Source organism: Amblyraja radiata, chromosome 1 (genome assembly GCF_010909765.2).
Source record: "Amblyraja radiata isolate CabotCenter1 chromosome 1, sAmbRad1.1.pri, whole genome shotgun sequence".
NCBI lineage: Eukaryota > Metazoa > Chordata > Chondrichthyes > Rajiformes > Rajidae > Amblyraja > Amblyraja radiata.
Window position 1 is genome coordinate 171,895,852 of NC_045956.1, and position 18,777 is coordinate 171,914,628.

The following is an 18,777-nucleotide window of genomic DNA, read 5'->3' on the forward strand; positions in this document are numbered from 1 at the left end:
TGGTCTCCAAATTTGAGGAAGCACATTCTTGCTATTGAGAGAATGCAGCGTATGTTCACGAGATTAATTCCCGGGATGGCGGGACTGTCATATGTTGATAGAATGGAGCGGCTGAGCATGTATACTCTGGAATTTAGAAGGATGCGAGTGGATCATATAGAAGCATATAAGATTATTAAGGGTTTGGACACGCTAGAGGCAGGAAATACAATATGTTACGGGAGTCCTGAACCAGGGGCCACAGTTTAAGAATAAGGGGTAAGCAATTTAGAACGGAGATGAGGAACCACTTTTTCCATACAGAGAGCTGTGAGTCTGTGGAATTCTCTGCCTCAGAGGGTGGTAGAGGCTGGTTCTCTGGATACTTTCAAGAGAGAGCTACTGAATGAGAGGGCTCTTAAAGACAGCAGAGTCAGGGGATATGGGGAGAAGGCAGGAACATGGTACTGATTGTGGATGATCAGCCATGATCACATTGAATGGCGGTGCTGGCTTGAAGGGCCAAATGGCCTATTCCTGCACCTATTGTCTCACCCCTCATCCCTCTCTCCCCTCCGTTATCCCTCTCTCCCCATCCCTCTCTTCTCCCCTCCCTCCATCTTCTTTCCCCCCGCCTGTGCTCTGGGCTGGGCTGCGGCACTCCCTCTCTCTGTGTAACGTTGCGGTGCATTAGGGCCGCTCCCGGTGTCCGCGCCCGCGGACATGAGCCTGATAGGCACAGCCCATCCCAGTACCCGCGGTGTCACTCGCCAGCAGGTAGACAGCGGGGCTAGGCGCTGCCCCCCCCTTCCCATTTTCCGCTCTACTACCCCATTTCCCTCATCCTCCTCCCATTCCCTGCCCCAGCACTTACCCAGGCCTGAAACTCGGCCTGGTTCGAGTAATCGGACTGGCCCTGGCTGTAGGCGGCCGAAGCACTCGGGGACCTAGGCCTAGAAAGAGCCGGGGTCGCTGTGCTGGGGGTGGGGTGGGGGTGCCGGGCGGCCGAGCCAGGGCTGCCCGCAGAGCAGGAAACGGAGGCTGTGCTGCAGGATGGCGGCTGCCGGGCGGCTCCCGAGGCACTGGTATACCTTGACCAGGCCCCGGGCTTGGGCACGACTCCATCCCTCAGCTCAGCCACCGCCTGGGCTCCAATCCAGGCCCCGACTTCATCTCCAGGCTCGTCCTCGCCACTGTCCTGGTGATGCCCTTCATAAGTGACAGGAGAAGAGACCAATTTGCGTAGGGATGACTGACATCAATCTGCACATGTGCGTTTATTATGAATTTTAAACCTCGATAACTTTTACAATATACCAGCGATCGGCACAAAACATGTTGCACCTGCAGCACAGATGAGTGGTGAGTTAGAGGGCGAAAAATCACAGCGCTATCGCATACTGTTTCTGCACAAATAGAAAAACCCCGCAAACCGGAAGAGCACAAGATCAGAGTTTTAGTTATGTACTAGACTAAATGGGACCATTGGGTCCCATTCTCACACGGGAGGCCTGGTCATACAACACAATATTCCACCACTCATGCATAGCCCCCAACTGCACAGGCGCGGCTGACGGATTCCCGTTGTGACACCCCTGATCCCTCCTCCTCCTCCCCCCAATCCACACCTTGTCCTTCCCCCCACACACTCTCCATCTCCCCACACACTCACACCATCCCCCCCACACACTCACTCCATCCCCCCCCCCCCCCCCCCCACACACTCCATCCCCCCCACACACACACACTCACTCCATCCCCCCCCCACACACACACACTCACTCCATCCCCCCACATACTCACTTCATCCCCCCCCACACACTCACTCTATCCCCACCCCACCCATCCACCCTTAGCACTCTCCTGCAGGAAACACACTGCACCAACTTGCTGGCCATTTCTTCCGTGGGCAAAAATCACAAATTTTAATTAAATGTAGCCTTCTTGCCTGCCTTCTCGCCAAAGACTCACCAAGACGCTTGAGCCAAAGATTCACACTTTACTCACCAAGGCACTTCACCTCAACATTTCCACTCCTCTACAGATGCACTTGTTCTTGATCTCTTACCTCATTAACTACTTTTGGGCTAATTAGTAAATTACCTGAACCTGGGTCCTGGCACTCTTTTTAAACTGTCTTTGCTTTCACTCGCCTTCTTTCTTACGGACTTCAGACTGAGAATCATGCCCCTGTCCCACTTAGGAAACCTGACGGAAACCTCTGGAGACTTTGCGCCCCACCCAAGGTTTCCGTGCGGTTCCCGGAGGTTGCAGGTAGTGGAAGCAGGTAGGGAGACTGACAAAAACCTCCGGGAACTGCACGGAAACCTTGGGTGGAGCGCAAAGTCTCCAGAGGTTTCCGTTCAGGTTTCAGTGGGACAGGGGCATTAAACACTTTAATTCCCCCACCCATACTGACCCATCTGTCTGCTTTGATCTGCCAACTTCACACCTTACCCGTTCAGCCATGATCACAATGAATGGTGGTGCTGGCTCGAAGAGCCGAATGGCCTCCTCCTGCACCTATTTTCTATGCTTCCACATATCTCCAGTCTCCCTCTCCCTGACTCTCTGCACCTATTTTCTATGCTTCCACATATCTCCAGTCTCCCTCTCCCTGACTCTAAAGTCTGAAGAAGGTTCTCGACCCGAAACGTCACCCATTCCTTCTCTCCAGATGCAGCCTGTCCCGCATTTGTGTCCATCATCGGGTGGAGCAGTCCTGATCCATTGGTCTACCCTTTTCACACCCTTTTAGAGCCCCTTTTAGAGCCCCCTTGGGCAAAATGGGCAATGAAAGGAGCCGTAAGTTACCTTAGATAAGACTACGGGAATAACTCGCGGGACAGGCAGCATCTCTGGAGAGGAATGGATGACGTTTCGGGTCGTGACCCTGCAGACCTGACCTGAAACATTGCCCATTCCTTCTCTCCAGAGATACAAAGCCAATAGGTGTAGGAGTAGGCCATTCAGCCCTTCAAGCCAGCACCACCATTCAATTTGATCATGGCTGATCATCCACAAACAGTACCCCGTTCCTTCCTTCGCCCCATATCCCTTTATTCCACTAGCCATAAGAGCTCTATCTATTCTCTTGTGAATGTATCCAGTGAATTGGCCTCCACTGCTTTCTGTGGCAGAGAATTCCACAAATTCACAACTCTCTGGGTGAAAATGTTTTTCCTCATCTCAGTTCTAAATGACCTTCCCCTTATTCTTAAGCTGTGACCATCCCTGGTTCTGGACTCCCCCAACATCGGGAACATGTTTCCTGCATCATCTCTCTCATCCTTCTAAATTCCAGTGCATGCTGCCTGCAGTCCGTCCCAGCTGAGTCGCACCAGCGGGTTTTTTTGTGTCTTGTCTTCGGTGTAAAGCCGGCATCTGCAGTTCGTTTCTCTGAACACGTTAGTTCATTGACCTTGTCCTGGCCTCACCCGCCACCGCGTGCACGAGCGCCGCCCTCGCCCGTTGATCCGAGAGCGAGCGAGCGAGCGGCCGAGCGCGCGCCTGCCCCTCACGCGCGGCGACTTGAATGGAGAGTCCGTTGGGGAGCGGACCGGGGGGGGGCTCGAGCCAGCGAGCGCGAGCGGTGAATTGAATGAGAAGTCCGTTGGGAGCGGACGGGCCGGAGGGGGAGAGAGAGAGAGAGGCTCGAGCCAGCGTACGCGCGCGAGTCGCCCTCTGTTCGTTCGCCGGGGCGGGGCGGGGCGGGCGGAGCTTGTCGAGCATCGGTGGCCAAGGAGGGGAGGAGAGGACAGTGACAGTCCCATGGGGGGGGTAGACTTGACTGACAACGGCGCTGGAAATACGCATTCGGTGACCCGTGTGGTAAAAGGAGGAGGGGGAAAAAATAGTTTAAGTGGCAAGGAAGACAAAAAACACACACATGCATAGACAGCGATATATTTCTAGTCCTGTGGTGGCGCTTGTGATTGCCGAGCGACGGTAGCAGGCAGCAGCTGCGAGCTTCCCATCATTATTGTCAGCAGCAGCACCGCTGCCGCCTCCCTCCCTCCCTCCCTCCTCCCTTCTCTCTCCATCACCATAGACACCAACAGCCACACTGTGTGTGTGAGAGAGAGAGAGAGAGACTTGAGAGCAGCGATTCAAACCTCGGGCAACAATCAGTGAGGGGAACACACAACTGCTGTACTCGCCCCCACCACACATACCCGCCCCCCCTAAAAAAAAGAAGAAATCGGCAGGTGCGTAGCGGGATTCATTTGCAAATTATCATTTTTTGATAGTCTTTTGTGTGCGCCCTTGCATTTGGATGGTTGCAGCTTTTTAAAATATTATATACTGAGTGATTGCAATCTAAAACGTGGCCTTTATTATCAGAGAAAAAAAGTCAGCTTTAACGGTGCATTTCCTAAAAAGTGCACTCTTGGACAAGGTGCATTTGATTATGTTTTTACAAAGGTGTATTAACTATACAATGATGGATTTAACTCTTTTTTTTTAAGCGTTACCACTCATGATTAGGTTTTTTCTTAGATGTAGTGTTGGAAAAGTGTCAGCTTTATCCACAGCTCGTCCCCTCTCCCCAAGCAAAGGCGCACGTTCTTTGCTGAGCCGCATGACATTTCCTATGGGGTTACAATCATGCTTTCTATTTTTTTTGTTTCACATTAAAAATATGAAAACCTATATATATATATATATATATATATATTGAATGAAGGTGAAATTAATGTTCGTTCAGTGAATGCTGTCTGGGCCTTCAGGAATATTACAGGCCGCAGCGATTTTGCTAAGAGCGAATAATGACATATACAAAGGACGATCTTTTGCAAAAGCCTGCTCCTTTTATTTCGATTGCAGCTTTCTAAGCTGACGGAGAGGAGCCGTGTCGGGTATTTCCAGCCCCTCGCCTCTCATTCCCCCAGCAGATACTTACAATTTCGGTTTGTGGGGATGCTCAGTCTGCTGTATTCCTGTAATCCCATTCCTCGTCCGTTACTGATGACTTTTTCACTGTGGGAAATTTCCGGTGGGGTTTGACATTCCGGTTTTTGCTTTAAATATCACTCTTCCCTTCATGTAAGTGTGATTTTTAATTATAATTACTTCATTCCTCTCACTGAATTTAAGCGTTTTAATATTGTATTTGGAATAAGGTTTTTCTGTTGAAAAGTGAGAGACGAAATAGTATTCTTTCAATGTGGTTGCGTTTCCTAACGATCCAGGAATTCTTAAAGTAGATAATTTGTACAGTAATGTATTTGAGTCTGCAGCAGTGAAACTGCAAATACTGTTGTACTTTTTCACGATTTCTATATTTGGTTGCAACTTTTTTTTAAGAAAACAAGTTTTGTTTATTGGCTAGTCATTGTAAATATCATAGTGCCAGTTTGTAAACAGGTTGAACAATATGTAGAATGTCATGTAATTTGAATTTATTATTGTCAACACATAAGTTAACTTTTCCAGAATATAGTTGAAGTAATTCCATCTAAAGTTTGGATGAGAACCCAGATATGAGCCAATGGCTGAGTACTTATATTTCATGTTATAATTATTTATATAGAGACTTGCACATAAACTGACCTCCCCATTAATGCTTGAATTTCCATTTCTCTTATATTCTATAATCATAGACTTATATTACACCTTGCGCTAATGGGTCACATTTTCTGTATAAAATATGTTTTTTTCCCCCCATAAATTTATTTTCAACTAGATTAAAGATCATCTAATAGATGCAACCACTAATTACACCAACAGTAGAAATATATTTGTTATTTACACAGGATGTAAGCTTCTTGACAATGCTGCACCAAACATTGAGGGTCAGTGTGGTGCTTGTGTTATTGGACTAGAATCCAGAAGTTTGGACCAATGGGGCAGAGACTTTTGTTCAGAACCAATAATGAAACTGTCTTAATGATTATCATGAAACTACTAAAAGATTCACTTAGGTTTTAGAGATACAGAATGGAAACAGGCCCTTTAACCCACAGAGTCCTCGTCGACCATCGATCAATGGTACACTACAAAATGTTTGAATTTATTTTAGCACCACACCGAAAGTCACAAGCTTTTCCAAGAGACCAACTACCTACCTTTGACATTACACAGCACTGTTGCTGACACACAACTGTCAAGATTCTGTGTATTTCTCTAATACAACAACTTGTGTGTATTAGCACACAAGTCATGCCGACCAATAGAGTTGGTCAGCATGGCCCAACTCGTCCATGCTGACCAAGATGTTCCATCTACCACTGCAGTAAGACAGACAGACAGACACACACACACACACCTGTGATGACTAATTTACCCTTGCTGCTCTTCAGCAATAAAGGTAGGATTTTACTTTCTAGTTGTATGGTTCCTTATCTGTTACCAGAGAGGATTTAAAAATCTGCGTGAGCCTAAATGATTGATTATCCATGAGCAGAACAGATAGGGTGAATGCCCACTCTTACCCAGGTTATGAGGATTAAGAAGCAGAGGACATAGTTTAAGATAAGAGGAGGAAGATTTAATAGGAACCTGAGAGGCAACCTTTTCACTCAAGGGTGGCGCGTATCCGTACCAAGCTGCCAGGGAAGGTAGTTGAGGCAGATACTATAAACAGCATTTGTGGATAGGTTTGGTACAGGTTTGTGGATAGGAATGGATCAAACGTGGGCAACTGGGATGAGCTTAGATGGGGCATCTTGGGGCATGCTCGTCGAGTCGAAGGGCCTGTTTCCATGTTGCATGACTCTGACTCTCCTTTGCCTGTCATGGCTACCTTGGATACATCTCATTAGTTCCCAGGAATTTATCATCTCTAATCCTACTAAAATGTCTATTACCTTTTTACTGATAGATTGTTTTAGAACTTCATTGTCTGCTTTCTCAATTTCGTTCTACAATGCTTGTGAATACATAAACAACTTAAGGAAGATTTATGAGGATGTTGCCAGGATTCGAGGACCTGAGCTACAGGGAGAGGTGTACTAAATCATGAGAGGAAGAGATCGGATAGACACACAGATTCTCTTGCCCAGAGCAGGGGTATTGAAAACCAGCGGACATAGGTTTATGGTGAGGGGAGAAAGATTTAATAGGAACCTGAAGGGTAAAATTTTCGCACAAAATGTGGTGGGTGTATGGAAGAGCTGCTAGAGGAGGTAGGTGCTCTCGTAATGTTTAAGAAACATTTAGATAAGTACATGGCTTGGAGGGATATTGTCGAAATGCGGGCATGTGGGACTAGTGTAGATGGGACATGTTGGTCTGTGTGGCCTTTGGCTCAAGGGGCCAGTTTCCTCGCTGAAAGAATCTATGACTAACTATTCCTTGAAGGCTTCTGAATTCCACATACAGATTGCCTTAAGGAGTATAACCTTTTCCCTTGGTTATCCTCTTGCCTGGAATATACTTATAAAATTATTTGGGAATATGCTTAACCCTGTTCACCAGTGATATTTTTATGTCTCGTTTTTGCCATGCTATTTATTTACATACCTCACTTTATCTACGTATTGGACTCATTTTAAGTTCCTAACATCGGCCATATGCCTTTTTAAACATAATCCAGCCTTGGTGTCCCTCCAAATCCAGGGATGCCTGGAATTTTTTTAAATCTCCCCTACAGTAAAACACATTGGCCCAAATTTGCCAGCATTGCATTTCTCCCTCGGGTAAAGGTGATTTATGGTCTACATTTGTTTAGCAATTTGCACTCTACTTTAAAACTTGAGTTCACTTTTTGGGAATTGCAGATCTTGATCAAATGGAATAGGACTGAAATCAACCTGCGCAATTAATCAAATGCCAGAGTTTATTCCAAAGGTAAAGTGGCATTCAATGAAATTATGAGTAGTGGCATTTTTTAATTACTATACTAAATGCTGTAATGGGGCATAATAAGATGAGTAGTAATCCATTTAATTGATGACTGCTTAGGTTGATAGCTTCAAGGGTTTTAACCTAAAGTCAAGGTCATTGAACTAAACTCATTTGGGCTTGGCTGTAATTGTTTTGATATTAAAGCCTCTATCTGAGCGACAGCTACAGCAAATGTGCTGAAAGGCTCAAGGGGAAGAGAATTTAACTTTTTATGCACATCTCTGAAGTGTTCAATAACAGTCCAATCAGATCACCAATGTAAATTTCCTGCCAGCCTAATCTTTCAAAGGATAAGGTCAAACACTGGAATACATGTAGGTTACACGAGTGGACAAGAAATTGGCAAATTTACACCCTTGTTTAAAAAGGATAGCATCAGGCAATACAGAGGTATCGGTTTTAATGTCAGTTCCCCCTAATTATTTCTAATAGGCACTTGAAGTAGTTGATAAGGAAGAGCCAATAGAGATGGTTTTTATGTAACTGTAGGTTGATGAAAAAATATAGCTGGTGTCCTCTTTGAGGGTTTTCAGAATGGAATTGGCAATATTTAACTGAAAAGGATAGTTGGCATGTCAGAAACATATGAACTTAAAAGTCCACTAGTAGCCTTATGTTGAACATATTGGCTTAAATATCTATTTCCTCCACAAGCGGTGAACCATATTTGCAGTGTGGATGATCTATAGGATGGCTGTATGACTAGGAGCTGGGCAGCTTTCTTTTGAGCCTCCATTATTAATCAAGACTGTAGCAGATGTTGTACGTTAACTTCACTGTCCCTGAGGGGAGACCACATGGAGGTTTATAAAATTATGAGGGACATAGATATGGTGGATACCTTTTTCCCATTGTCATGGAATCTAAAACTAGAGGGCATAGCCTTAGATGAGAGTGAGTGAAAAGGCTTAAAAAATCCGAAAAGTATGGGTATATGGAACGAGCTGCCAGTTGAGGCTAGTAAAATTACAATGTTGTGAAGACATTTCAAAAGGTGCATGGATGGGAAAGGTTTAGAAGGATATGGACCAAGCACAGGCAAATGGGATTAATCTAGACAGACGTCTTGATTGGCATGGATGAGTTGGGCAGAAGGGCCTATGCAAGTGACATATAAATCCATAAATCAATAAATAAGGCATTTGTTTAAAGGCAAAGTGCGGTAGACATGGGTGTTTCACAGGTTAATGCTGGACCACTGCCTTTTTCATTTTATATTAATGACTTGCACAAGGGAGAGCAGGGTAAATGTTCCACATTGTGAATAACTGTTTGGAAGTGTATTGAACCGGTGAGGAAGCTGATGTTGATGGGCAAGGAAAATATTAAGACAAGTAGGAGATTAAATTTAATAAGCCTAAGAGCAGACCTGTTGGGTCTGCTCCCCCAACGCAGTATTCCACCACTCAACTGTTCCCCCAACACAACCCGTTCCTCTCCCTCCCTCTCCTTTCCCCTACCCTCAGTCACTCCCTCCATAATTCCTCTCCCCTCCTATCCCTTTAACCCCCATTCCTCGCCTCCGCTTATCCCCCCCATTATCCCTCCTGACCTCCCCCACTGCCCTCCTCTCCCTCTATTCCCCACTCCCTACCTACCCCACTCCCCCTTCCTCGCCCTCTATTCCCCCTCCTCCCCCATTCTCCCTTCTCACCTCCCCAATTTTACCCCCTCTCCCTCCCTACCCCGTCCTCTCCCTCAATCCCCCCCACTCTCCCTCCTCACCTCCCCAGGATCTTTCCTCTCTCCTCCTCCCCTCCCCAATCCATTCCTCACCTCTCCCTCCCCTTTCCCCTACCCTCAGACACTCCCTCCCTCCCTCCATAACTCCTCTCCCCTCCCTACACCCCTCCTATCCCTCTATCCCTCACCTACCCCTATCGCCCCCACTATCCCTCCTCGCCTTCCCTCACTTCCTCCTCTCCCTCTATTACCCACTACCTACCTCCTTCACTCCCCCCCTCCTCTCCCTCTATCCTCCCTCCTCCCCCACCAGACATGAGACAGGAAAAACTGAAAAAAAGAGGAAGAGATAGATTCCTCCGCGCATTTTGAAATTCGGTGAGGCTCCACTGCCGCCACAAGGCTCCATCGCCACAAGGCCCCACTGCCGCCATGGCCCCATGGTCGCGAGGCCACATCGTCGTGGTCTCAATGCCTCCTGGATCTCGTCCAACCCTGGCCGGGGCCTCGCGGGTAGAAGCCTGGGTCGGACGACACGGCGGACGGCGCCCGCGGCTGTGCTCCACGGAGGCCGTAAAATGGGCTCGGCCACTCGGCACCATAGAAGCATTCCCGCCGGCGGAGCATTAGTGATGCTCACTCCGCTACTTCAGGTTTATGTTCTCCTCGACGGGCGCCACCCGTGACTGACAGTGGACCCGGCCAATCAGTGTGGCGATGGTGCAGGAAGCGGCGTCGCCGTGCGGGCGAACGACAGGAGAGGAGACCAATCTGCGTGGCGGCGACTGACAAGAGAGGAGACCAATCTGCACATGCGCGTTTTTTGAGATTTTTAAACCTTAATAACCGAGTAAGGTGGCCAAAAATCGTAGCGCTATCGTGTACCGTTTTTGTGCAAATAGAAAAAAAAGCAAAACCGGAAGTACACAAGATCAGAGTTTTAGTTATGTATGTATAGATAAATAGATAGATAGATTTAGGAGGAGATGCACCCTGGCAGAAAGAATGAGAAACAATATAGATGTAAGAGCAATGTTTTAAAAGGTGTGCAAAAAAAAAGGAAGTAGTTGTCAATGTGTATTAATCCTTAGAAGTGACATTACATTTTAGGAAAGAGGTTAGTAAAATTTATGGGATCCTGGGGTTCATAAATAGAGCCAGAAATGTGTAAAAGCAGGGAAATAAACTTGGTTCAACTTAGTTTGAGGACAGGCATTTTAGATTTAGGTTTATTATTATTATCATTAGGTTTATTATTATTCACTGAACTACAGTTAAAAGCATTGTTTAGCATGCTATCCAAACAGATCAGATTCATGCTCCACATGAATCAATCAAGTCAATCTCAAGTATAACAGATAGAGCAAATGGGGATACAGAGTGCAGAATATGGTTCTCAGCATTATAGCACATCAGTTCCATATACATAGAACGGATGTGATGGGTTATGGGGAGAAGGCAGGAAAATGGGATTAGGAGGCAGAGATCAGCCATGATTGAATGGCGGAGTAGACTCGATGGGTCGAATGTCCTAATTCTACTCCTATAACTTGTGAACTGAGAACACAGTCTAATGTCTGCAATGGGGTATAGGTAAATCAACATCACCATTGCCTATTGAAGGACAGTGCAGAAACCGGATGAGATGGGATAAAGCTGTTCCTGAGTCTGGTGATGGATGCTTTCAAGCCATTCCTTCTATCATCCAGGGGCAGGGAGAAGACAGAATGACCAGGGTGGGACACGTCTTTGATTATGTTAGCTGCTCTTTTAAGGCAGTATGAAGTGTCGATGAAGTCAATGGCGGGACCTCTAGTCTGTATAACATCTACAAGCTGCAATTTCTTGCGATAATGGGCAGAGCTGTACCCAAACCAAGCTGTGATGCAACCCGATAGTATGCTTTTTATGGTGTCTCTGTAGAAGTTTATAAGAGTCATTGGAGACATGCTGAATTTCCTCCGTCTCCTCAGGAAGGAGAAGATTCGGTGTGCTTTCTTGGCTGTTGCATCAGTGTGATTGGTCCACGGCAGAACATTGGTAATATTAACGCCAAGGAAAATGAGGGTCTCAACCATTTCCACCTCAGCCCCATTAATGCTGATTGTGGCATGTACTCTATGCTTCCTGAAGTTAATAACTAGCTCCTATATGTTGTTGACATTTAGGTAGAATCCTGACACCATGTTTCTGAGTTCTCGATTGCTTTCCTGTACTCTGACTCATCATTGTTTGTGTTCCGGCCCACCACAGTGGTGTCATTTACAAACTTGTAGATGGAGTTAGAGCTAAATTTGGCCATGCAATTGTGGTGTATAGGCAGTATCGTAGGGGACTGAGAAGGCATCCTTGTGTGGCACAGTGTTTGAGAATTATTGTGGACGAGTGTTGTCACCTGTCCTCGCTGATTATGGTCTGTGGATCAAAAAGCCATGGATCCTGTGGCAGAGAGGGGTGCAGATTCCGAGGTCCAGGAGTTTAGAGGTGAGTTTGGATGGGATTATGGTGTTGAAGATGGAGCTATTGTCGATAAATAGACGTCCTTGTTGCATAGGTGTTCCAGAAATCCGTTTACGATTAGGGAGATGGTTTCAGCTGTGGACCTAATGATCAGCCATGATCATATTGAATGGCGGTGCAGGCTCGAAGGGCCGAATGGCCTACTCCTGCACCTATTTTTTCTATGTTTTCTATGTTTCTATGTTTCTATGACCTGTTGTCACAGTAAGCAAACTGCGGTGGAACAAGGCTGGCTGGGAGGTTGGAGTTAATGTACGCCATCACCATTCTCTTGAAGCACTTTATGACGATGATTATCAGAGCCACTGTTTAGTTTAGAGATACAGCGCAGAAACAGGCCCTTCTTCCCACCGAGTCAATGCCGACCAGCGATCCCCGCACACTTATATTATCCTACACACACTAGGGACAATTTACAATTATGCCAAGCCAATTAAACTGCAAACCTGTACGTCTTTGTAGTGCGGGAGGAAACCAAAGATCCCAGAGAAAACCCATGCAAGTCGTGGGGAGAACCTACAAACTCCATACAGACAGCACCCGTAATCAGGATCGAACCTGGGTCTCTGGAGCTGTAAGGCAACAACTCTACTGCTGCGCCACCATGCCGCCCTGGATAATAGTAATGAATGCATGATACCTTAATGTTACTTTCTATGGCCACGAGTGAGAGTCCAGAATGGTGTTTCTGGTGCCACTGTGAAGGATGTGAACATTGTTCCTGGTGATAGTTTCATTCACATGTTGGAGTGGGCACTGGGCATTCTGAAAGGGGAAGGTTAGTAGCCAGAGATCGTGGTTCACATTGATACCAAGGCATAGTTAGGAAGACAGATGAAGTCCTGCAAGGAGAATTTAGAAAGTTATGTCGTAAATTGTAAAGCAGAATGCCTAGGATTCTAACTTAATATTTACTCCTTGTTCCATAACCTAGCAAGGCGAGGTAGATGATATGGATACATACGAGGCTGAGGAGCTGGTGCAGGAGAGACCAAATATGGATCAGTGGGCTCGTTTACAGGGAAGTGGGAACAGTTTGAGAAGATGATTGCACCTGAACTGAATGGGAACCAGAGAGATTCTAGTGCTGTTCAGGAGAGTTTAAACTAGTCTAGCAAGTGGGTAGCTCAGATGTGTAAACAAAGCCTTATTCCCTGGTTAACTCATCCCTTCCCACCCAAACCACCCGCTCCCCGGGTACTTTCTCCTGCAACTGCAGGAGATGCAACACCTATCCCTATATCTCCTCCCTCGACTATGTCCAAGGACCCCGACAGTACTTTCAGGTGAGGCAGAAATTCACTTGCACCTCCTCCAACCTCATCTACTGTATCCGTTGTTCTAGGTGCTGACTCCTATATATTGGCTAGGTCAGGCGCAGACTGGGCGATCGTTTTGCTGAACAGCTTTGCTCAGTCCACCTTGGCCGATGCCATCTCCCGGTTGCTAAAAACTTTAACTCCCCCTCCTTTGTAAGTCGAATCATTAGTAAGGAAGGCAAACGCAAAGCTGGCATTTACAGTATTTCAAGAGGGCGAGAATACAAAAACAGCGATGTGATTCAGAGGCTCTATAAGGCACTGGTCATGCTGTAATTGGAGTATTATGAACAATTTTGGGCAGCATATCTGAGGGAGGATGTGCTGGCTCTGGAGAGGGTCCAGAGGAGGTTTACAAGAATGATCCGTGGAATGAGTGGGTTAACATATGATGAGTGTTTGACGGCACTGGGCCTGTTCTCGCTGAAATTTAGAAGAATGAGGAGGGACCTCATTGAAACTTACCGAATAGTGAAAGGCTTAGAATGGATGTGAAGAAGATGTTTCCACTAGTGGGATAGTCTAGGACCAGAGGTCATTGCCTCAGAATTAGAGGACGTCCCATTAGGAAGGAGATGAGGACAAATTTCTTTAGTCAGAGGGTGGTGAATCTGTGGAATTCTTTTGCCACAGAAATCTGTGGAGACCAAGTCAATGGATATTTTTAAGGTAGAAATAGATAGATTCTTGATTAATTTGGGGGTGTCAAATGTTAAGGAGAGAAGACAGGAAAATGGGGTTAGGAGGGAGAGACAGATCAGCCATGATTGAATGGTGCGGGTGGAAGATTGGAACCTTCACGTGGTCCGCCCTGTTTCGACGAATGCAATCAACCCTGCATGCACAATCAAATAAGATCAAATAGAACAAGTTGTCCTACAACTTTAGGCTATGCACGCCATACGCAGGAAGAAAATTGAATGGTGGAGTAGACTTGATGTGTTGAATGGCCTAATTCTGCTCCTATCACTTATGATGTTAACCTGTCCCTGCCTGTCCTTCCTTGGAGACTCACTTGTCATAATTCTCGTACAATCAGTCGATCCACTTGCTGATTTGCTGCTCTAGATACCAACTGTGACCAAATTGAAGCAGACTACAAACTGCTAGAGGAACCCAGCAAGTCAAGCAGCTTATGTGGAAGGGGAACCAAGCAGTTCTTCCAGGTGAGATGAGCGTTCGCGTGCATCTCCTCTGACCTCATGGACTGCATTTGGTGTTCTTAATGTGGCCTTCATTGTTGAGACCGAGCGTAGACTCATTGACCGTTATGCCGAACTCTTGCGTTCAACTCGTCAATGCCTATTGAATTTACCAGTTGCTCACCATTGTAACTCGCCTTCCCATTCCCATACTGAGCTTTCTGTCCTGGGCATCCTCCATTGCCATTGTGAGTCCACACACTAACTGGGGGAACAGCATTCATATTCTGCTTGGGTAGCTTAGAATCAAACGGTATGATCAATAAATTATCCATTTTCAGATAATTAACCTCAAACCCCCACCCCTTTGAAATTTTGTTTTGATCGAGACTCGGGACTGAGAGTGGAGAGAGAAGACACCCAGTATAAAGAGAACAGGGGAAAGGTGAGATAGGGGCCGGTAGGTAATAAATGGACTGGGGAGGGGTTAAAAACAAATGGAGAATGAGAGATGTTTTAAAGAGCGGGTGTTTAAAATACAGTCTAGGTATATTCCCCCAAAGAGAGAGGGGGTTTTGGTTTGGAGAGGGGGGGAGGGGGGGATTTGATAGGTAATATAGCCAAAATAATGAGAATAAATATTTTGAAAGAAATGTGTATCTCGTGAACAGAATTTTTTCTATCCTAGAACTGGTCCCAGTTCTCAATGAATACATGGTGCCTGCCTGTGCTATCTTTAACTACACATTAATCTGCTTGATTTTGCTATTTCTATTCTTGCTACCATATGGCATTGGGATAATTTACTTTTTAAACCTATTTCTTAAACTATGATTGTCGGAGCCCACCTTTTTCTTTTCAGTCATTGGATGTTGAATAAATCACAACTTTTGTCTCAGTCTGTTAAACTGGCACTATGGACTGTTATCATCCCAAATAGTGTTTAATACTGAGTACATTTTTGAGAAGTCTATGCAGACAAAATATTTCTGTACTTCCTACTCTTTCTTGAATTCCCACTCAGGGTTGAATCGGAATACACTGCTACCTTGTAAATGTGCCTCCTGGAAGATACGATCCAGGAAAGTCATGAGACCTAAAATTTCAGGCTGAACACCCTTTGCCCGAACTAAATGAGATGAAAGAAGCTTGTGAAGCTGCAGTGAGAGTATATGACTGATAGGGTAAAACTGGATGACCAATGGGATAAGGTTACCCAGTCAATAAGTGAATGGTGGCAATAAGAGTGAGAAAGCAAACTAAAAATCTTAGATGAAAGAATGTAGTAGTTGCAAAAAAAAAGAGGAGGATATGCCCAATAGTCTGGCTGGTCGTTTTGTCTACCACCAGAAGAAACTAAAATGTGAGAAGGCTTTCAAACATACATACACATACACATATGTGATTGTCAAATCATATGTCAAACATACACATATGTGATTCTCACATATCACAGATAGGTGAGAAAGATTGAGCCGGAGGGATGCAGGAAAAATAAGCGTTTGGGACAGAAATTTCTCTAATGGAAGTTGACAAGCTAAATGTCTGTCTCCTTAAGGAGGCAAGTGTGTATCGAAAAAAGAATTGGGGAGAAATATTATCTTGCATTTTATAATGCAAAAATTGGAGGAAATAAATGTTTAAGCCACGATGCAGCATCAATTTAGCTCTTGTCCTCGGCTTAATTTTTTTAAAGACAGTATGTTGCTGGATGTTTGTGTTTTGTCTGTATATTCAGACAATAGGAAATGTAGTCTTCGGTTTCTCATCCAATTTTTTCCCAGTGTCACTTCTACAGAAACGTATTTGTTGCATTTCTCTAAAAGGTTTTCCTCCGCCATTTAACTGGCCTTCTGCTAATTTACTATATTTTTATTTTGAGTCAAACACATCTGTTAAGCTGCTTACTTTCCTGCTTTTAACAAATTAAGATTTGATTCTTACGCCCAGGTTTAAGCTACTATCACCAAAGCAACTCCCGAACACAAGCAGGTACTTTTTAAATCTCCCGCTCAGCTCCTCCTCTCAGCTGCTCACTCGACAATGAGATGATGAAAGCGACCAGCTAAGATGCATTGCTGGTATTTCACCCTGCAGTAAAATTTCTATTTCTACTATTGCTCTAAATTTAAAATTCAATAAGTTTCCTTTTTCAAAGTTGGTTTTGATACAATTTAATCATGTTACCTGTTTTTTGTACCTTGGTTCTTGTTTATCAAGTGGGAAAATATTCTGCAGATGTTGGAAATCTGGAGAAAAAAAAGGAGGACATTCTAGGAACAGATTAAAGCAGGTTAAACAACATCAATGTGTAATGAATGTTTTAATGATTTTGGTCGCAAACATTTCATCAGCCTTGTGTTCAGCAATTCTGATGCGTTTGACCTGAAAACTATTGCTAGAGGAGATGAGAGGAGGTTGTTGGGACGAAATAATTTTTCACATTTTCCCAAGTGCCAGAGTACAATAGAGGAAAATAGTGAATGTGATATATTTACTCAAGAAGAATAGCAGGAATATGGCAGGTAATTTTGGGTCAATTAATATAATCATGGTGCTCAAATGTGTCAGTTCTGGAACATATAATTATATTTATTTGCATTATGATAGGTTACAATTCATCTTCCATAATTTACAAGAGATATTCATCAACTTCTGGTTAAACTTTGAAATGAATCTATAAATCCTTAGCCACACAGCAAAATAATAATCAGTCATGAAAACTTCCACCTGGGGCACCTCCTAAGCCTGACCAGAAATGCTATTCATAGATTTTGTATGTTTGATCTTCAGGAAGTGTTGCTCTGATTAATTGCCTACCAGCCTTTTGTAGCTTTATGTACGTCAGTGGTCTTGGTGAGTGATCATGTGGAGTCCATCAGACCTTTCTGTGAACAATGTGCATAGCAGGACATTAACTGTGTTGTTGAGAAAATGGCATAACTTTAATTGATATGTTATTTTATACAACCAGTTCAGATTTCTCCTTTCTTGGCTTTGCTTTGTATATAATATCTAGGAAACTTAGTATCATCCTACTGATCCTATTTTAATTATCCAGCCACCAAAGCGAGTATATCATTTCTTTCTTGAACTACTAAAACAGCAATCATTGCATTTATCTAATTTTAAGTGATTTTACGTGAGGAATACTGAGTTGTCTATACCATCCTTGCAGCACATTCATGGAAACATAGAAAGTGAAAATCATTTGAGCTTGCTTTTTCAGTTTGATCATGCTGAACCATTTCGTCATATTCCAGCTTACAGAAAAATAATTCACTAGAGTTATGAAAACTGGAAAGGGCAATGAAATATCCAAAATACTCAAAGGGCTCAGCTGACTGGATATATTTTTCTTTTAAATATATATATTAAAAAAATATTTCTATACATTGGAAAAATACTGTATATCCAGCCTGTTGAGCCCTTTGAGTATTTTGGATATTTCATTGTCCTTTCCAGTTTTCATAACTCTATTGAATATAGGCCTAACAAACCCAAACAAAAACCTGCTCACCTGTATCAACCTACTACTTTCCAGGCATTGTCCTGGATGGAGGGCTGAACATAAGACCCGGCAGACTGCGTCTACAGGGGGAAGCCACCAAGCTGGTCCCTGCTCGGAGAACCCGGTTGACCTTGGGCTGGAAAAGGAAGCCTGCTGAACCAATCCATGCTCATGACCGGGAGGAGGGAACTGGTGACAATGGACATGACTGGCGAGGAATGAGGCCAGTGGGGGAGAAGTGGGGATTGGAGTCTTGTCCGCGTCTTCAAGGTCGGCTGCAGGTGGCGGCCCCAGAGAACAAAGGTGAACATCACCTAGAGCGTGGACTGGACTTGCGCCTCTTGCATGTGAAATCAGTGAGGTGGGACACTTATTTGTGTACAATTTGCGAATCGAGGATATCCTTAATATGGCAATACAGTACTGAACTGTAAGAAAATAATTTCACTGTGCGTTTGCACTCCGCACATCTCTATAATACTAAACATGTGTGTGTGTGTGTAATTCCTATTTTCTTCCAAATGCTAGGCCACAGTCTTCCCATTTACACACATCCTAACACTTTTCCCGTCAACATACTAACCAGCTTCCCGTCGCATTCCACCTATATTTCCGAAGCCACCCCTGGAACCAAGGACGAACCTGGGTCCAGGATCAGGAACGAGCCCGGAGATGAAATCGGGGCCTGCATTAGAGCCCAGGCGGCAGCAAAGGTGACGGCTGGAGTCTACAGCCAGGGCTGGGCTGAGTACGAGAAGCAGGCCGGGTTCCAGGC

The 18,777-nt window shown here is 44.9% G+C and overlaps 1 protein-coding gene across 2 annotated transcripts in view; it reads left to right on the top strand.

The window, feature by feature from the left end:
- The first annotated feature begins 3,703 nt into the window (after positions 1–3,703).
- Positions 3,704–18,777, top strand: part of ctnna2 (catenin alpha 2) — a 1,182,272-nt gene continuing 1,167,198 nt past the window's right edge. The window contains exon 1 of one of the 2 annotated variants that reach the window (XM_033035440.1): positions 3,704–4,187. The gene's annotated coding sequence lies outside the window, so the exon portion shown is untranslated. Of the gene's footprint in view, positions 4,188–4,680; positions 5,026–18,777 lie in introns of those variants that run through there. The other variant, XM_033035446.1, reaches the window with a different exon arrangement.